This window comes from Echinops telfairi, unplaced genomic scaffold (assembly GCF_000313985.2).
Source record: "Echinops telfairi isolate 266 unplaced genomic scaffold, ASM31398v2 ScPeMD7_60;HRSCAF=208, whole genome shotgun sequence".
Taxonomy (NCBI): domain Eukaryota; kingdom Metazoa; phylum Chordata; class Mammalia; order Afrosoricida; family Tenrecidae; genus Echinops; species Echinops telfairi.
This window is the reverse complement of record NW_022103958.1, coordinates 6,135,146-6,150,541: the sequence shown is the minus strand read 5'-3', so window position 1 is coordinate 6,150,541 and position 15,396 is coordinate 6,135,146.

The window sequence follows — 15,396 nt, the reverse complement described above, 5'->3', positions numbered from 1 at the left end:
GATCAGGTGTCTGACCTTGGACCTGTGATTATCAGCAGGGGAATGCCATATGGCGGTTGGTTCCAGGCCAGGTTTCTGATTGAACCGGTCTTCGGGGAAAACCAACCCAATCCAAATGTCTTGAAGCGGAATCCATTCCAATTCAAATCGCCTCTATGGGACAAAGTCGTTCCACCCCACAGGGTGTCCAAGTTTATGGAAACCGACTGCCTCACTGTTCTCCCGTGGAGTGGCTGGGAGGTTAGAACCAGCCACCTTTCAATTAGAAGCCCAGGGCTAATGACTGGAGCACACTAGGCTCTAGTCACTGGAAGTGGGTGGCCATCATTGGCTAAGTTGAACTTGAGCCACAGACAGAGTAGCCAAAACCATGGGCTCAAATACACCAGCCCAGGAACAATGGTTCCCCATCAAGGTGGCCAAGACTGGAGCCCACCCCAGGACAACAGCAACCAAGTGAGCCCATCCCTGCGGCTGGGTGTGGGCTCAACTCTCCCTGAGAGTCTCAGTGGGTGACAGGAAGGAGGCGTGGCATCTGAAGAAAGCCCTTCCTCTGGGGGGGCAGGAAGGAAGCAGGCATGGGAGCTGGGGCAGCACCTGCAAGGCCCCGTGGAAGCCAACACACAACACAGGGGTTACTCGTGGGCCACCTTCCAGACTGCTGAGCCCCGGCTTTGCCTCTTCCCACCGCTTCTCACCACAGGCTGACCAATGATGGAGTCGACACGGTAGCTTAAGAAAGTTGTGCAAGTGGGACCACCTGGTGGGAAGGAGGTCCATCGGCGGCCCCACAGACTCACTGGGGTGCTTTCGTGAAAACAGCTGTGTGGGTAGAGGTGTGGTGCCTTGTTTGCTGGGACTGACATTCACTGACTCAGACAGGGTGGAGCTCTCCGTCTCACAGTTATTTGCCGCTCGGGCCCCTAGAAGGCCCAGGTGGGACCCAAGCACTCAGCCATTAGCTGAAAGGTAGTTTGAACTTCCAGCCTCTCTGAGGAAGGGTGTGGCTGTCAGCTTCGGCAAAAATGAAGGGTTACAAACCCCCCAGGGTTGCAATGAGTTGTTCACGAGATGACAATGTGTTGTGTTTCCTTTTGGGCTCCCTGGAAATATTTTTCTTTTTGCTGAGTCTTACCAAACACTCGCTATTCGCTGCCATCGAGTTGATGCTGAACTTGAACTGTGGGTGTCTGAGTCCGTAGCTCTTTAAGGGAGTCGAAAGCCTCCTCTTTCTCCTGAGGAGCAGCTGGTGGTTTTAAACTGCTGACCCGGCAGTCATCAGTCTAAGGCACACCCGCTGCGACACCAGGGTCGTTCTCACGGACAGCGACTTTGTCTATAGACGACGGAATGGAACATGGTCCAGTCTTTCTCTGTCTCCACGGCTGTTACGTGTGCGCGCCTTGTCTCAGCCCCTGCGGAGTCCAGCTCCCTGAGGGTCTCCCGCATTTCCTCCACCTACTTCGCATGGTGTCCTTTTTGCTTGTGGGTCATTGACTCTGCAAAGGTGTCCAGTTGGGGTTCATAGCAAACCATGGGTAGTGGCGGAGAATGGGAATTCGACAGCACTTAATTGTGCTTATGTGGAAACTGCACATGGACCAAGAGGCAGTCCATCAATCAAAAAAAAAAGAGGTAATATTGCACAGTTTAACATTGGGAATGATGCAAATCATGGTTGTATCCTCTCACCATATTGATTCACTCTGCATGCTGAGCAAATAATCAGAGTTAGATCCATGATTACTGCTGAGCAAAGCAGCAGTCAAAAGATGCATTGCATTAGGGAAATCCGCTGCACAAGATTTCTTTAGAGTACTGAGGAGCAAGAGTGTTACTTTGCCGTCTCAGGTGGGCCTCACCCTCATCCAAACCATGGGATTTTCCATCGCTTCATTTGCATGTGAAAGTTGGACATTGGATAAGGAAGACCAAAGAAAAATCGATGCAGTGTGGTGTGGGTGAAAAATATTGAAAGTCACATGGACTGCCTAAAGAACTGAGAGATCTGTCTTAGAAGAGGTGCAGCCAGAAAGCGTCTTGGCGGCCAGCGTGGTGAGGCTTGATCTCGTGTGCTTTGGACATGTTGTCAGGAGAGACCAGCCCCTGGAGAAGACCATTATGCTTGGCATAGGGGAGGGGGAGTGGAAAATAGGAAGACCCTGGATGAGAGGGATTGACACAGTAGCTCCAACCAGGGGCACAAATGTAACAAATGTGAAGGTGGGGCAGGATGGGCCAGGGTTTCATTCTGTTCCTACATAAGGGTCACTGTGAGTTGGAACTTACTCATGGCACCTGACAGTAACAACTAACTAGTCCCGCCTCATCACACGTCCAAAGTGAATGAAAATGAAATCTTGCCATTAATTGCTGGAACAGAGCATTCGAATGGTGTTTCCCTCCAGTACACATTTGTTTGTATATCTGACAACCCATGTATACGGGGGAGGAGGATACCCAAAAAAGCCGGATTTTTCCCCCAAGCTCTGTATTTAAATGATTTTTACAAAACAACCTTATCACCTTCAAAGTACTCTTCATGACAATACATTTGCTAAATCTGCGATTCCATTCTTGGAAACATTTTTCAAACTCATCTGTTTGGATGGCCAACAGCACCTCCCTTGTTTTTCCTTCACCTCTTCTACGTTGTCAAATCACTCTTTCGTGTCCCTCTGCATTCATGGAAACAAAAAGTCACACAGAGTGAGGTCAGGTGAACAAGGTACTTGGGGCAAGAGAGGCATGCTGTTTTTTTGCCCAAAACTGGCACACTGAGATGGCTGTGTGAGCAGGTGCACTGTCGTGGCAAAACCAGTCCCCTATCTGCCACAAACCAGGCCTTTTTTGTCACACACTGTTAAGCAATCTTTTCAGAACCTCTAAATAGAAAGCTTGATTAACAGTTTGACCTGGTGGAATGAATTCCAAATGCACTATGAGTCGACCTTTTTGTCTGTTCGGGAAGTTGATGGATGTCCACAATGAGGTTTGCCATCAATGAACATTTCACCTTTTTTGAAATGAAAAAACCACTCGTATGCTTGAGTTTTTCCCATAGGGCTGCCCTTGTAAGTTGTGTTCAACACCACAACAGTTTCTGTGGCAATTTTCCAGAGCAGGAAACAAAATTTAATGGCTGCACAACTGTTCTCTTAAATCAGTCATCACAAAAAACGAGGTTCAAGCGAACCTCGTTTGACAAAAAAATTCACTGTGAGCAGAGAGAAGCTTCCCAGGAGACGCCACTGTGTGCACCAACTCAGAGCAAATTGCTTGATGCTCGCCTAGCGAGGGACAATGGGAAAAATGCATACCACTATGAAAGCTCTGCCCAGTGGAACTTTTCCATTTCTGTTTTTGGGGCACTCCTCATCTATCCAATATTCTTCACCAGCACCAAAATTCAAATATTTTGATTGTTCCCCCTTCTTCCTTCTTCCTTGTCTAGCTTTCATGTGCATATCAAGACATCGAAAATACTTTGGTTTAGGCCAGGCACCCCTTAATTCTTAACGTGACACTCCTTGCTCTTTAATACTTTAGAGAAGTCATGTGCAACAGATTCACCCAATGCAATGCATTTATTTTGACCTTGTTAATTGTGGATCTAAGTCAGTGGTTCTCAACCTGTGGGTCATGACCCCTTTGGGGGTCAAATGACCTTTTCACAGGGGTTGCCCAATTCATAACAGTAGCAAAATTACAGTTATGAAGTAGCAAGGGAAATAATTTTATGGCTGGGGGTCACCACCACACGAGGAACTGTATGAAAGGGTCACGGCATTAGGAAGGTGGAGAACCACTGGCCGAAGTAAACTTAAATTCTTGACATCTTCAATAATTTCTCCACTTATAGTGACGGTTGGTCCAGGTGTGAGGATTCGTTTTCTTTCACATTGAGTTACAATCCAGGCTGAGGGCTGCAGTCTTGGATCTTCCTCAGCAACTGAGTCCAGTCCTCCTTGCTTTTAGTAAGCAAGGTTGTATCACCTGTATATAGCAGGTTGTTAATCAACCTTCCTCCAATCCTGATGCCACATTTTCCTTCCCACCGTCCAGCTTCTCGGGTTATTTGCTCAGCATACAGATTGACCAAGTAGTGTACGCAGCATTCCTTCATTACATTTGAACGACTTCCTCTTGGTCTCCATCCGGGTTCCACACGAGCACAATTAGGCTCAGAAAGCCCCATCCTTCTCAATGCCATCCATTGTTGGTGACCATGCACACAGTCGAATGCCTTTGTGTCATCAAGAAAACACAAGTGAACATCTTTCTGGCATTATCGATTTCAGCCAAGAGCCATCTGATGTCAACGAAGATGTCTATCTTCTAACCTAGCTTGAATCTCTTGACGGCTCCCTGTCAATGCCCTGATGCCACTCTTTGTGAATTATCTTCAGCACAGTTTTACTTGCAGGTGATATTTTGCCACAATTTTCACATTCTGCGGGGTCACTTTTCAGAGGCACCAGTGTGGATCTCTTCCCGGAGGTTGGCCAGCTAGCCGTAGTCAGTGAGTGCTTCCAGCACTGTATGAACTTGTTGAAATATTTCAATTGGGATCTTGTCGATTTCAGAAGCCTTGTTATTGGCTCATGCTTTCAGTGCAGCTGGGACTCCTCCACTGTAAGCCTCAAGCCAAAGGCATTCAGATCAAGCTCTGTGTCAGCAAACCCGCCTCTGAATTAACTGCCCAGAGGCACCTCACTCCCCGTGAGCCTCTTCCTACGCAAAACACTCAGTTTTCCTTGCTCCCTGGGTTGGGAAGCCCACCCCTCTGCACCGTGCTCTGACTCCTGATTCTGCAGCTGCTCCTCTGATGGCTATGGCCGTCATCTGGATCCAGAAGGTTTACTGCTCAGGGATCGCAAGTCCAAAGGGCACACTCCATTCCTAGCTCTTGCTAGTATTGAGATCACTGCTTCTCAGGGAGGGGGAGGAGGGGGGCTCATTTTATACACAGCAGGACGGCATTCCGGAGAATCCTGTTCACAGTTACTCACAGAGGAATCCTATCAGCATCTTCCCCTCATCTGCTTCATAGACCCATGCCAGAAAAGGTCCTTTGGTGAGAGTCCGAGACTTTGGCTAGAAGAGTGACATGAAATCATTGATTGTTCCTGGGAATATTCAATAAGTCAACTCTGGTCTTGAGATACTCTCTAAATTCAGGTGTGATACACTCAAGGTTATACCTTGGGCTTGTTTGCATCTTCTTCAGTTTCAACTGTAACTTGCCTATGCGCAGCTGGCGGTCTGTTCCATCCAGCTGCTAGCTTGTCTCGGCTAATGACATGGACGTCTCTATTGTGTCTTCCCTGTGTATTTCACCCGCCAAAAGCATGCGCGTGTGTGTGTGTGTGTGTGTGTGTGTGTGTGTGATCTCTATGGTGTTGAAAAAAGATATTTGCCACGAAGCCCTTGACCTTGCAACATTCTGTCATGTGATCTCTAGCTTTGTTTCTCTCACCAAGGCCGTACTTAACAACTATGAAGCCTTCATCTTTGTCTCTAAGGTTTGCATTCCAATCACCAGTAATCATCAATACATCTTGACTGTGGGTTTGATGAGTTCAGACTGGAGAAGTTGGTTGACTTCGTCAGTTTTGATACCACTGTAGTCGGTGCCTAAATGTGAATCATCGTTTCATTAACTGGACATTCTTGTAGGTGTATAGACATTATCCTGCCCTAGTTTGCATTACAAAATAGATCTTCAAACGTCCCATCCCTCTTGACTTTGTCATTCCCGAAATAGTAAATCAGGTAATTTTCAGGCGCAAAACGGCCAATACCAGTTCATTTCACTCACCAGTAACCAGCACATCTATCTTTCTGGGTTCCACTCCATTTTCCATGACTTCCAGTTGTCCTAGATCCATGCTTTGTACAGCCCACCTTCCAATGATTCATGCATATTTGTAGCTGTGAAATCTAATTTTGAGTCCCACCAACAGATGAAGCTCTCAAAAGCTTTGCTCCGTCCACACAATGAAAGTGGATTCTCCTCTCAAGAGGCAGCTCTTCCCCAGGCATAGTTGAGCGTCCTCCAACCGAAGGGCCTCCTCTTCCAGCACTAGAACAGACCATGGTCAGCTGGAGTGGACAGCCTATCTGTTCTTTCTGGTTTGCCCTGAGTCTGGAAGCTCTGCTGAAACCTGTTCACTTGGGTGACCCTGCTGGTATTTGACATATTACCAGTGGCATGGCTTCCAGCATCACAGCAACACACAAGTCACCACAGAAGAAATGAGAGATTGACAAGTTTGTATTAGCATGTGAATTCATATAGAACTATATACACATGCAAACACATGGTTAGAAAAGTGAACCCTCCATGGATCAAGAAATAGAAACTGCCCTGCACCCCAGGAGCTCTTTTTAGGTTGTTTGCCCAACATTTCTCTGGATAACCACTATGTTGACCCCTGGTCCCCTCATTTCATCTTGGTTTTTTTTTTTTTTTTTTTTTTAACTTTCTGATCTAAATTTCATCACACGTACGGTAAGCCTTCTTTGGGGATCTGACTTCATCTGCTCGGCCTTCTGACTGATCCGGAGCATATATGTAGACATAGTTGGTGTGTTCCTATTTCTGTATTCTGTCCACTGAGCTCTCAGATGTCTAAATTGACAGTGTTTGCGTACTGGTGAGGAGGCACGCTTTTCATTCAACGAATGGGCCATTTGTGTCTCTTCTCTAGCAAATCGCTTGTTTTTGCATCTTTCTTTGGATTCAAAAGAAGCTTAATGAAGGGTGCGTGTTTCCCTATGATCAGACAGGACAAATGAATGGAAATGCCACATTTCTTTGCTTTTGTTGAGAATAATAGTGATTAATTCGTGTGTTAACCCTGGTTATCACATAACCCACTCACATGGAAAAACAAGGGGAGTCACTTGTTCCAGCCTGGATGGAGTCTGGTTGGTAGGTGAAATATTTCAAAACAGGGATTAAAGACACAAAGGAAACAGGTGCTTTGTGGTACTCTTACTGATCAATTGATGCATTTGCTCATGATGTATGTATGGAGTACCATCCATATTAGAGTACCGTCTGCATCAGAGTGCCATCTATATCAGAGTACCATCTATATTAGGTGGCGCAGATGGTTAACACTCCCAGCTGCTAACAGAAAGGTTGGTGCCTGGTGTTCACTCCACAGTGCCTTGGGAGAAAGGCCCGGTAAACTATTGCTGAAAAGCAGCCCTTAAAGACATTTTGAATCACAAGTCTGCTTTGACATACACGGGTCCTCATGAGTTGGAGTTGACTAGACAGCGGCTGATGTTCACCATTTTTGTGTGTGCCCCGTCTTCAGTCTATATTTTGAATTCTGTCTCCCCCCAGCCATGGTACAAAGGCTTGACCATTTGGCTGCTAACCGTCAGGCCAGTAGTTCAAACCCACTAATGGGAGAAAAGTGAGGCTGTCTGCTCCTGTAAAGATGAGCTGTCTGAGAAACCTGTGTGGAGCAGTTCTCCTCGACTATGCCCTGCAGGGGCCCCTCAGACTTGGATTGGACTTGCGGGCAGTGGGTTTGGTTTGGGCTTTCCTTCCAATGAATTGGTTGGGTCTTAGGACCTACTGGCAAGTAGGTCTAGGTGCAAAGGCCTTGGAAATGAGCTTCTCTAGCAATTTCTGCACTAAATCAATATGAAGAGTTCCTTGGAAGGATTTTTAAGTAACCTTTTGGTTATTTTTTGGAAACAAAAAGAAGAGAACAGAAAGTCTATTAACCCCACCCCACCCCACCCCCAGTGCGACTCATTAATGATGCCTTGGATATCGATTCCCAAATGGATTTGGCCTGCCACCCCCTTTTCAGTAAAGACAAAAAGACTCAGTACCCCCCTCCCTGGCAATGAAACACTTTAATATGTTAGCCCATACACGATACAGGATGAAATGTAGGTTTCTGCTTCTGCAGTTCCCACCCTGATTGTTCAGTGCCCCCTGAGGTGGTATCACCCCTTTTGGGATTATATATATATATAATATATCCCTGCATACATCCATATATATGCGTGTATGTGTATATAGATATATCAGTATATATATGTATATATATACTATGTATCTATATATTGTATTAGTCTGAGCACTTTAGAGAAACACATCCACAGAAACTCATGTATAAGAGAGAGTTTTATATAAAGTGTGCATCAAGAAAACATCCCAACCCGGTGCTGCCCAAGCCTACAAGTCCAACATTAACCTGTTAGCCCATATGTTCAACACCAATCCAGAAAGTCCTCCTCCATCTCACAAAACAGACACAATGATGCTGACTGCAGGAGGAAAGCCGAGTCAGTGAACATGTAAACATGTCAGCGCTGGCTGGGGTCTCTACATGGCTGCTCCAGCACTCAGGGCTGCATCTGGGTAGGTCCATGTGGCTTCTCCTTGGGGATGTCTTGCAGGAAGTCAGCCTTGCAAGCTGAAGCAGGGAACTGCTAAGGCAGCTGCACCCTGGTGTGACCATCACAAAGCAAGAGACCCGAGAGAGAACTCGAAAGGCGAGGCTCACCGAGCCATTTATCTCTCAGCCCTTCAATTAATCCCACATGTGTTTATCGGCCAGGTTAGCACAATCAACTAACTAACTCATATATACATATAGATATACCAGTATATATATATCCCCATATACATGCACATTTTAGGCCCATTATTTCATATATCTATTGTGAGCACCTGGATGTTTATTTAACAATATGTTAAGGGCAAATTATTCAATGTCAACTCCTATCCTTCTACTGCATTGGTAATTACTGCACTGTGTTTCACTATCTGGATGTGCATGAACTTATCTCCTGTTTGGGGACAATTCCTCTTATCGTTTTACGACTGCAGATGACATCGCAGAGGGCAGACTTGTAGGGCAATCTGTGCCCACAGCTTATGCCCTCGGGCTGCCTTCCCGGATGTGGGAGAGCTCCTTACAAGGCTGCTCTTTTCAAGGATCTTGGTTTGTGTGCTGACCTGGCCCCAAGAAAGCTTCCTGGACACCCACTAATCCCCCGCCCCCCCAACTCTTATCGGGTTTGAATATTATTGCGAGATTTCTATTTTGCCCACTTAGGAGTGGAAAGTGCTATTCATTTGCTTTAGCTTAATTATTTTTGGGGGGGGTGGGGGTGGGGAGGGAGTCTGAGTAAGGCTGCCTTGTGTTTCCATCAACGCCTTTTGTCATCCTTCTTTTGCAAGTTGTTTGTTCCATTCGACTCAGTCTTGTAGTGTTGCTATCTAGAGACACCACTGGTGCATGGCTGTAACAAGTGGATGTGTATTCTCTCACCGTTTAGGAGGCTGGAAGTCAGCATCCCTTGTCCCTCTGTTTCCTAGAGATAACCTCATATCTCAGCTTCATTCTTCCCATAGGTCTAGGGGGTTCCTAGCGTAGGGACCCTGTGTCCAAAAGACACACTTTATGCTCAGCTCTCTTGCTTGGTGGCACTAGGCCCCTTTCATCTCTGCTAGTTTGTTTAACTACTTTTATATCTAACATGAAGGCACCCTGGTGGTAGTGTTGTCAGTTAAGTGCTTGCCGAACTGCTAACTGTAAGGTCAGTGGTTCAAAGCCACTAGTTGCTCTCTGGGAAGAAGACAGGGCTGCCTGCTCCTATAAAGATTCGCAAAGCCTTGGGAGTCCTGTACAGAGTCACTATGCGTCAGATCGACTTGGGGGCATCTGTCCATCAAGCAAGTGGACACGCAAATCGTTTTAATATCAAACAAACCTTGTCAGCCAGCCCAACCTTCTGGACATGCTTTTAAAACGATAATAAAATGAATGATCCTAAGCAACCAATATTTATAGAGTGCTTCTTTTAGGCCAGCATCATGTGAGTAAAACAGCCCGATGAGCTGGCTCTGCGACCAGGTCCACGCGATGGATGGGAGGCAGGGGGCAGTTAAAACACTTCTCCAGGTTTTACAGCTTCTGAGAGCAGCCACACAGCCATCAATCAGATGATGAACCCAATAGACAGTGCTGGGGACTTTAAGGAGCTCAGTAACACTTTCCAATAGATTTCTTGTTCCTCGTGAAAGCACATGCATTTATAAATCTGTCTAACATATAAATTCAAAGCATCGAATTTGTCTTCTCCAGAGCAGTGCTTGCTGGGCACACCAAGTCATTAAGCCCCTGTTCTAATTCCAAGCTCTCCCTGCACTGGACCCCATGGATTACTGGTTAGGACGCACTACTTGGACCCTTTGTTTTTCAGGAAGGGGTAAACTGAGGTTCAAGGTTAGGCAAGAACCTGCTCAAAGCCCCATACCAAGTACACGGCCCTTCGACTAGGACCCAGACCCGGATACCCGGCCCAGGCCAGGGTGTGCCTTTGGGTGAGCAACCCCCACCCTCATATTCCTTTGTTATCAGTGGGCGGACAGAGGATGCTGCGGGGGGAACCAGAGCTGCCAGCTTCTCGTGTGCCAGCCTCCAGGGAAACCAAGTGGGCACGGACTCCAAGTCCTCTGGCCACGCTGACTGCTGGGCATTCCAGGCCCCTGCCCCTGCCAGGGGTGAAAATGGAGCTGTAGGCGCTGGGCGGCAGCCTGCCCCCGCCTCCTGGGTCTGCATCTCATTGCTGGGTCTGCCACGCTCTCCTAATCTCTGTCCGTGCAGACACCCAGGAGCCGGCAGGAGGGAGCTCTGGCAACAGCTCAGAGTCCTTCCTGTGGCCGCTGACCACCCCCTCTCCCCAGGCCTTGCTGGGCAAGCAGAACCAGAGCCTGCAGAAGCTGCCAGAGCGTCCCCTGAGAGAGACCCGATGGAGGCCACCAGCCCCCGTGCACTCTTCCCCCCAATGGAAGGTCATTTAGCTCTGTCCTTCCCAAGAAGGAAGGAAGATTTCAGCTGCACACCAGTCAGGCAGTGTGGCTGGACAACCCCCCCACCCCCCACCCCCACCCACCCCCGAACAGGGAAAACATAACTGAGCACATAGGCTCGAGGCCCTGCAGCCTATCCTGTTTCCCTTTTTGCATTTGCTGCCAGGAGGCTCGGCCCCCACCATATTATAATGGAGCTTTTGGTGTAGTTGGCTCCGTTCTTTCTCCCCGAGGCCTCTCTATGCTCTGGTTGTTTCTTTTACTGCCCAGGTGGGTAGGAGGTATGTGTATTGTAAACCACCCCCAATCCTGTAGGTGAAGAAGGTGGGTTGTTTGTGAGAGAAGACAGGTGGGATAGAGAGTAGAAACCTCTGAGAGACAAGGGAATGAACACTCTTCTGACAGGAAGGTGGTTGGCCAAGGATTGTCACTCACCACAACTGACTCCATGCGACCCGATGGACAGAGCAGAGCTGTTCTCTGGGGCTCTGGGGGCTGGAAAGACTGCCTCATCTTTCATCCATGGAGCCATCGGTGGGTTTGAACCGTCAATTAGCTGCCCATTGCTTAGCCCAAGGCCTTAACCTGAGGCCTTAATACCATCTGTATGCCTCTTTCCTCTGCCCCTCTCCCACTTCTTTTTTCTCTCCCTCTTCTCTCTCTCTCTCTCTCTCTCTCATCTCTTTCCTCTATCTTTAGTCTGTCTTCTGTTTCTGCCCCCCACCTCCCGCCCCCACTTGCTGCTGCAGCCAGTTTAACCCTGTGTTTACCAGCCAGAGAGACCAGCAAGACCTGGCTCTTTGGAAGGCCTCCCTCGCTCCTGGAGACATCCCAAAGAGCCCTGGTGGCAGTGTGGTTAGTGCTTAACTGCTGACAGAAGGATAGGTGGTGGGAACCCACCAGCCCCTCCCCCAGGAGAAAGATGTCTGTCCACTTCCATAAAGTGTGCAGCCTGGGGAACCCTGGTCCCTCATAGTGCCTCATTATAAGGGCCCCAGTGGTATAGTGGCTATGTGTTGATCAGCTGACTGCAAGGTCAGCAGTTTGAATCCACCAGGGGAGTTGGTATTTTTTAATCACTGAAGACTAAGTGGGTGCATAAGCAAATAGGGTGAAGAAAGCTGATGAAGCCTGGCTATTAGAAGTTATAGTGTCTGGGGTCTTAAAGGCTTGAAGGTCAACAAGTGCCCATCTAGCTGAGAAGCTGTAACAAAGCCCACATGGAAGAAGCACACCAGCCTGTGTGATCATGAGGTGTCGATAGGATCAGGTATCAGGCATCAAAGACCCAGAACAAAAAAATCATATCATTGTGAATGAGGGGGAGGGTGGAGTAGAGACCCAAAGCCCATTAGTAAACAATTGGACATCCCCTTACAGCAGGGTCACAAGGAGAAGATGAGCCAGTCAGGGTGCTGTATAGCACCGAAACACAACTTTCCTCTAGTTCTGTAATGCTTCCTCCCCCCACTATCATGACCCCAATTCTACCTTACAAATCCGGCTTTACCAGAGCATGTACACTAGTACAGATAAGGGCTGGAAACACAGGGAATCCAGGACAGATAACCCCCTCAGGACCAATATTGAGAGTAGCCATGCCAGGAGGGGAAGGGGAAGGTGGGCGGAGAAAGGGGAAACTGGTCACAATGATCTACCTATAACTCCCTCCCAGGGGGATGGACAACAGAAAAGTGGGTGAAGGGAGACATCAGTCAGTGTAAGACATGAAAAAATAATAATAATTTATAAATTATCAAGGGTTCACGAGGAAGGGAGGGGGAAGCAAAAGGGGGAAAGGAGAAGCTGATACCAAGGGTTCAGATAGAAAGAAATGTTTTGAGAATGATGGTGGCCACAAATGTACACATGTGTTTGACACAATGGATGGATGCATGGATTGTGATAAGAGCTGTAGGAACCCCCAGTAAAATGATTAAAAAAGAAAGACTTAGTCTCAGAAACCACAGGAGCATGCCACCCTGTGCAGTAGGGCTGCTGTGAGTCCTATCGACTGACCGGATGGCCATGAGTTTGGGCTCTTCTGGTTTGAGTCACAGTACCTGGATGGTCATGATTTGATTTGTGGTTCTTTTGGGGGTGGGGGAGATAACCCAGGAGGTGTGATTAGTCCCATCTTAACCAAAGGTGAAGCCTATGTCTGGGGAGCTTGAGGGACTGTCCCAGGGTCACACAACTTTCCATCTTATTTTTGAGATCAGACCTAAAGAGTCCAACCCTACCCGTCTGTGCTGTACCTGTCTGGCTCTCGGTGCCCACCACACCACCCTCACGAGGCCTTCAGAGCTCACGGGGTCAGGGTCTCATGGGGTCGGTACCAAACAAGAAGTCCCCCACCAGCCCCCCTTTCTCCTCACCAGAGGTCTCTTCCAGAACCGAGAGTCTCAGCATGGACAGAGGGACATGGTAAATCCGGGCAAAGCATTATGACATGGTTCATTTGGGGATCATTCATTTGCAAAATCTCTATTGAGAACCAGGTGGTGTAGTGGTTCCGAGCTGGGTTGCAGTCTGCATGGTTGGCAGGTCAAAAGCACCAGCAGCTCAGAGGAGGAGGGAGACTGGGCTTTCTACTCCTGTAAACATTTACAGTCCCGGAAACCCACAGGGATGTCACTATGCGTCAGCGTCAACTCGATGGAAGGAATTAAAAAAAAATTTTTTTTTAGTGGTAGTGTAACGTGATGCACACTTGTACTCATTGCAAGGTCAGCAGTTTGAAACCACCAGCTGCTTCGCAGGAGAACAAAGAGGCTTTCTATTCCTGTAAAGAGTTACAATTTCGGGAACTCACAAGGACAGTTCTACCCAGTCCTGTAGGGTCACTATGAGCCAGAATTCAGTGGATGGCACTGAGGGTTTTGTTTGTTTGTTTTTTAATATACCAGGGCTGATGAGAGGGCAAGGCAGGAAGGTGCTTGGGTACAGTGTTGTAGACCCTTTCTCTCTAGTGCGGGACCCTGAGAGTGGGGGAATGAGTGAGTGCCCACCCACCCCACCCCAAAGTTTACACCCTCGCACCTTGCCTGCCTGGCCCTAGCCCCAGCCCTGGTTCCAGGCACTATGCTGGGTGCTGGCAATTCAGTGGTGAGCACAAGTCCCCCATTCTTCACAGCGCTGACTATCTAGGATGGGAGTCAGACCATCATGGAATGGCCATGCAGATACAATAAGGTATGAACCTGGCGAACGCTCTAAAGGAAAGAGGGACGGACAAGAGGAGGGGCTGTTGGGAAGGGCAGCCAAGGCTCAGGGATGGGTGGGCGTGTCCCAGGGGTGCTGGAGGTCCAGGATGTAAACTCTCAAACTCAAGGCCATCGAGTTGGTTCTCAGTCACCTCGTAAGATCCCAGGGGTTTCCAAGGCTGTAACTTTACAGGAATAGAAAGCCTCGTCTTTCCCGCACAGCGGCTGGTGGTTTCAAACTGCGGACCTTGCGGCTGGCAGCTCAGCACATAACCACTACACCACCAGGGCTCCGGCCAAGGCTGCAGCAGGTTCAAACACCCTGTGGGCAGATGGAACAGGTAAACAGGAGGGCAGAGGGGTCAGAGCTCGGGAATGCAAAAACAATTCCAGTCTGCTTAAAAGCAAAAAAAAAAAAAAAAATGTATTTTTATTTTTTGTTCCCAGCCTGTTTTTCATAACAGGTTGACTTAAAAAATGAAAGGCAGCCCAGTATGACATCGGCCACAGGTACATTCCTGATCGCCCTCCTGAGCTGTCCCCAGCCTCCTCCAAATCCATTCACTTCATCAGGGTCAGGACCAGACTCTACAATTAGCTACATTTCCTGTCTGGTGACCTGCCCTCTGAGTGGCTGTGGATTTGAACTCTGGCTGTGCCGCTCCAAAGCCCAGGTCCGATCCATTTAGACCGTGGTGCCAGTTGTATTGTGTGGATCCAAGTGAGAACTGGCCTTCTGGACCCAGGGTGGTCAGGGATCCTTCGCAGCCCGCCAGCCTGGCCCCCAAGTGGTCCCTGGACTTGTGGGCTGAAGTTGTACCCCACTACAGTTGTACCCCACTACAGGATGACTGAGTGATCATTCTGGATGGGGGGTTGGGGCGCCAGCTAGAGGTGAGCCAGGCCTGACGCATAAAGCTTGGATGGGGGGCTTCTATGTCTTGAAATGACTGTGTCTGGAATGGGCTGGGGGACCTTGGGTAAGTCACTGCACACCTAGCCCTGGTTTCCGCCTGAGTGACCCCCAACCCCCGCCCCCGCCGCGGTGCCCTGGGGACCCTCCATCCCCTGGGCTACCAGGCCGGCCCAGCACCCCGCGCTGAGCGCCTGCATCCATCCTGCGGCCCCAAGGCAGGGCGGGGGTGGCGCCCCGCGCGCCCGCAGGTGGAGAAGGGTGCAGGGATGGGGTGCAGCAAGTCAGTCCCCTGTGTGTTCCGGTCTTGCCACCAGGCGCTGGGCTGCTTGCGCTCTCCGGGACCTGCTCCCCCAGCGGGGACGCGGGCCGAGTGACGGGACCCGGCCCCCCTTCCCCAGCGCGGTGCCCCCCCCCACCCC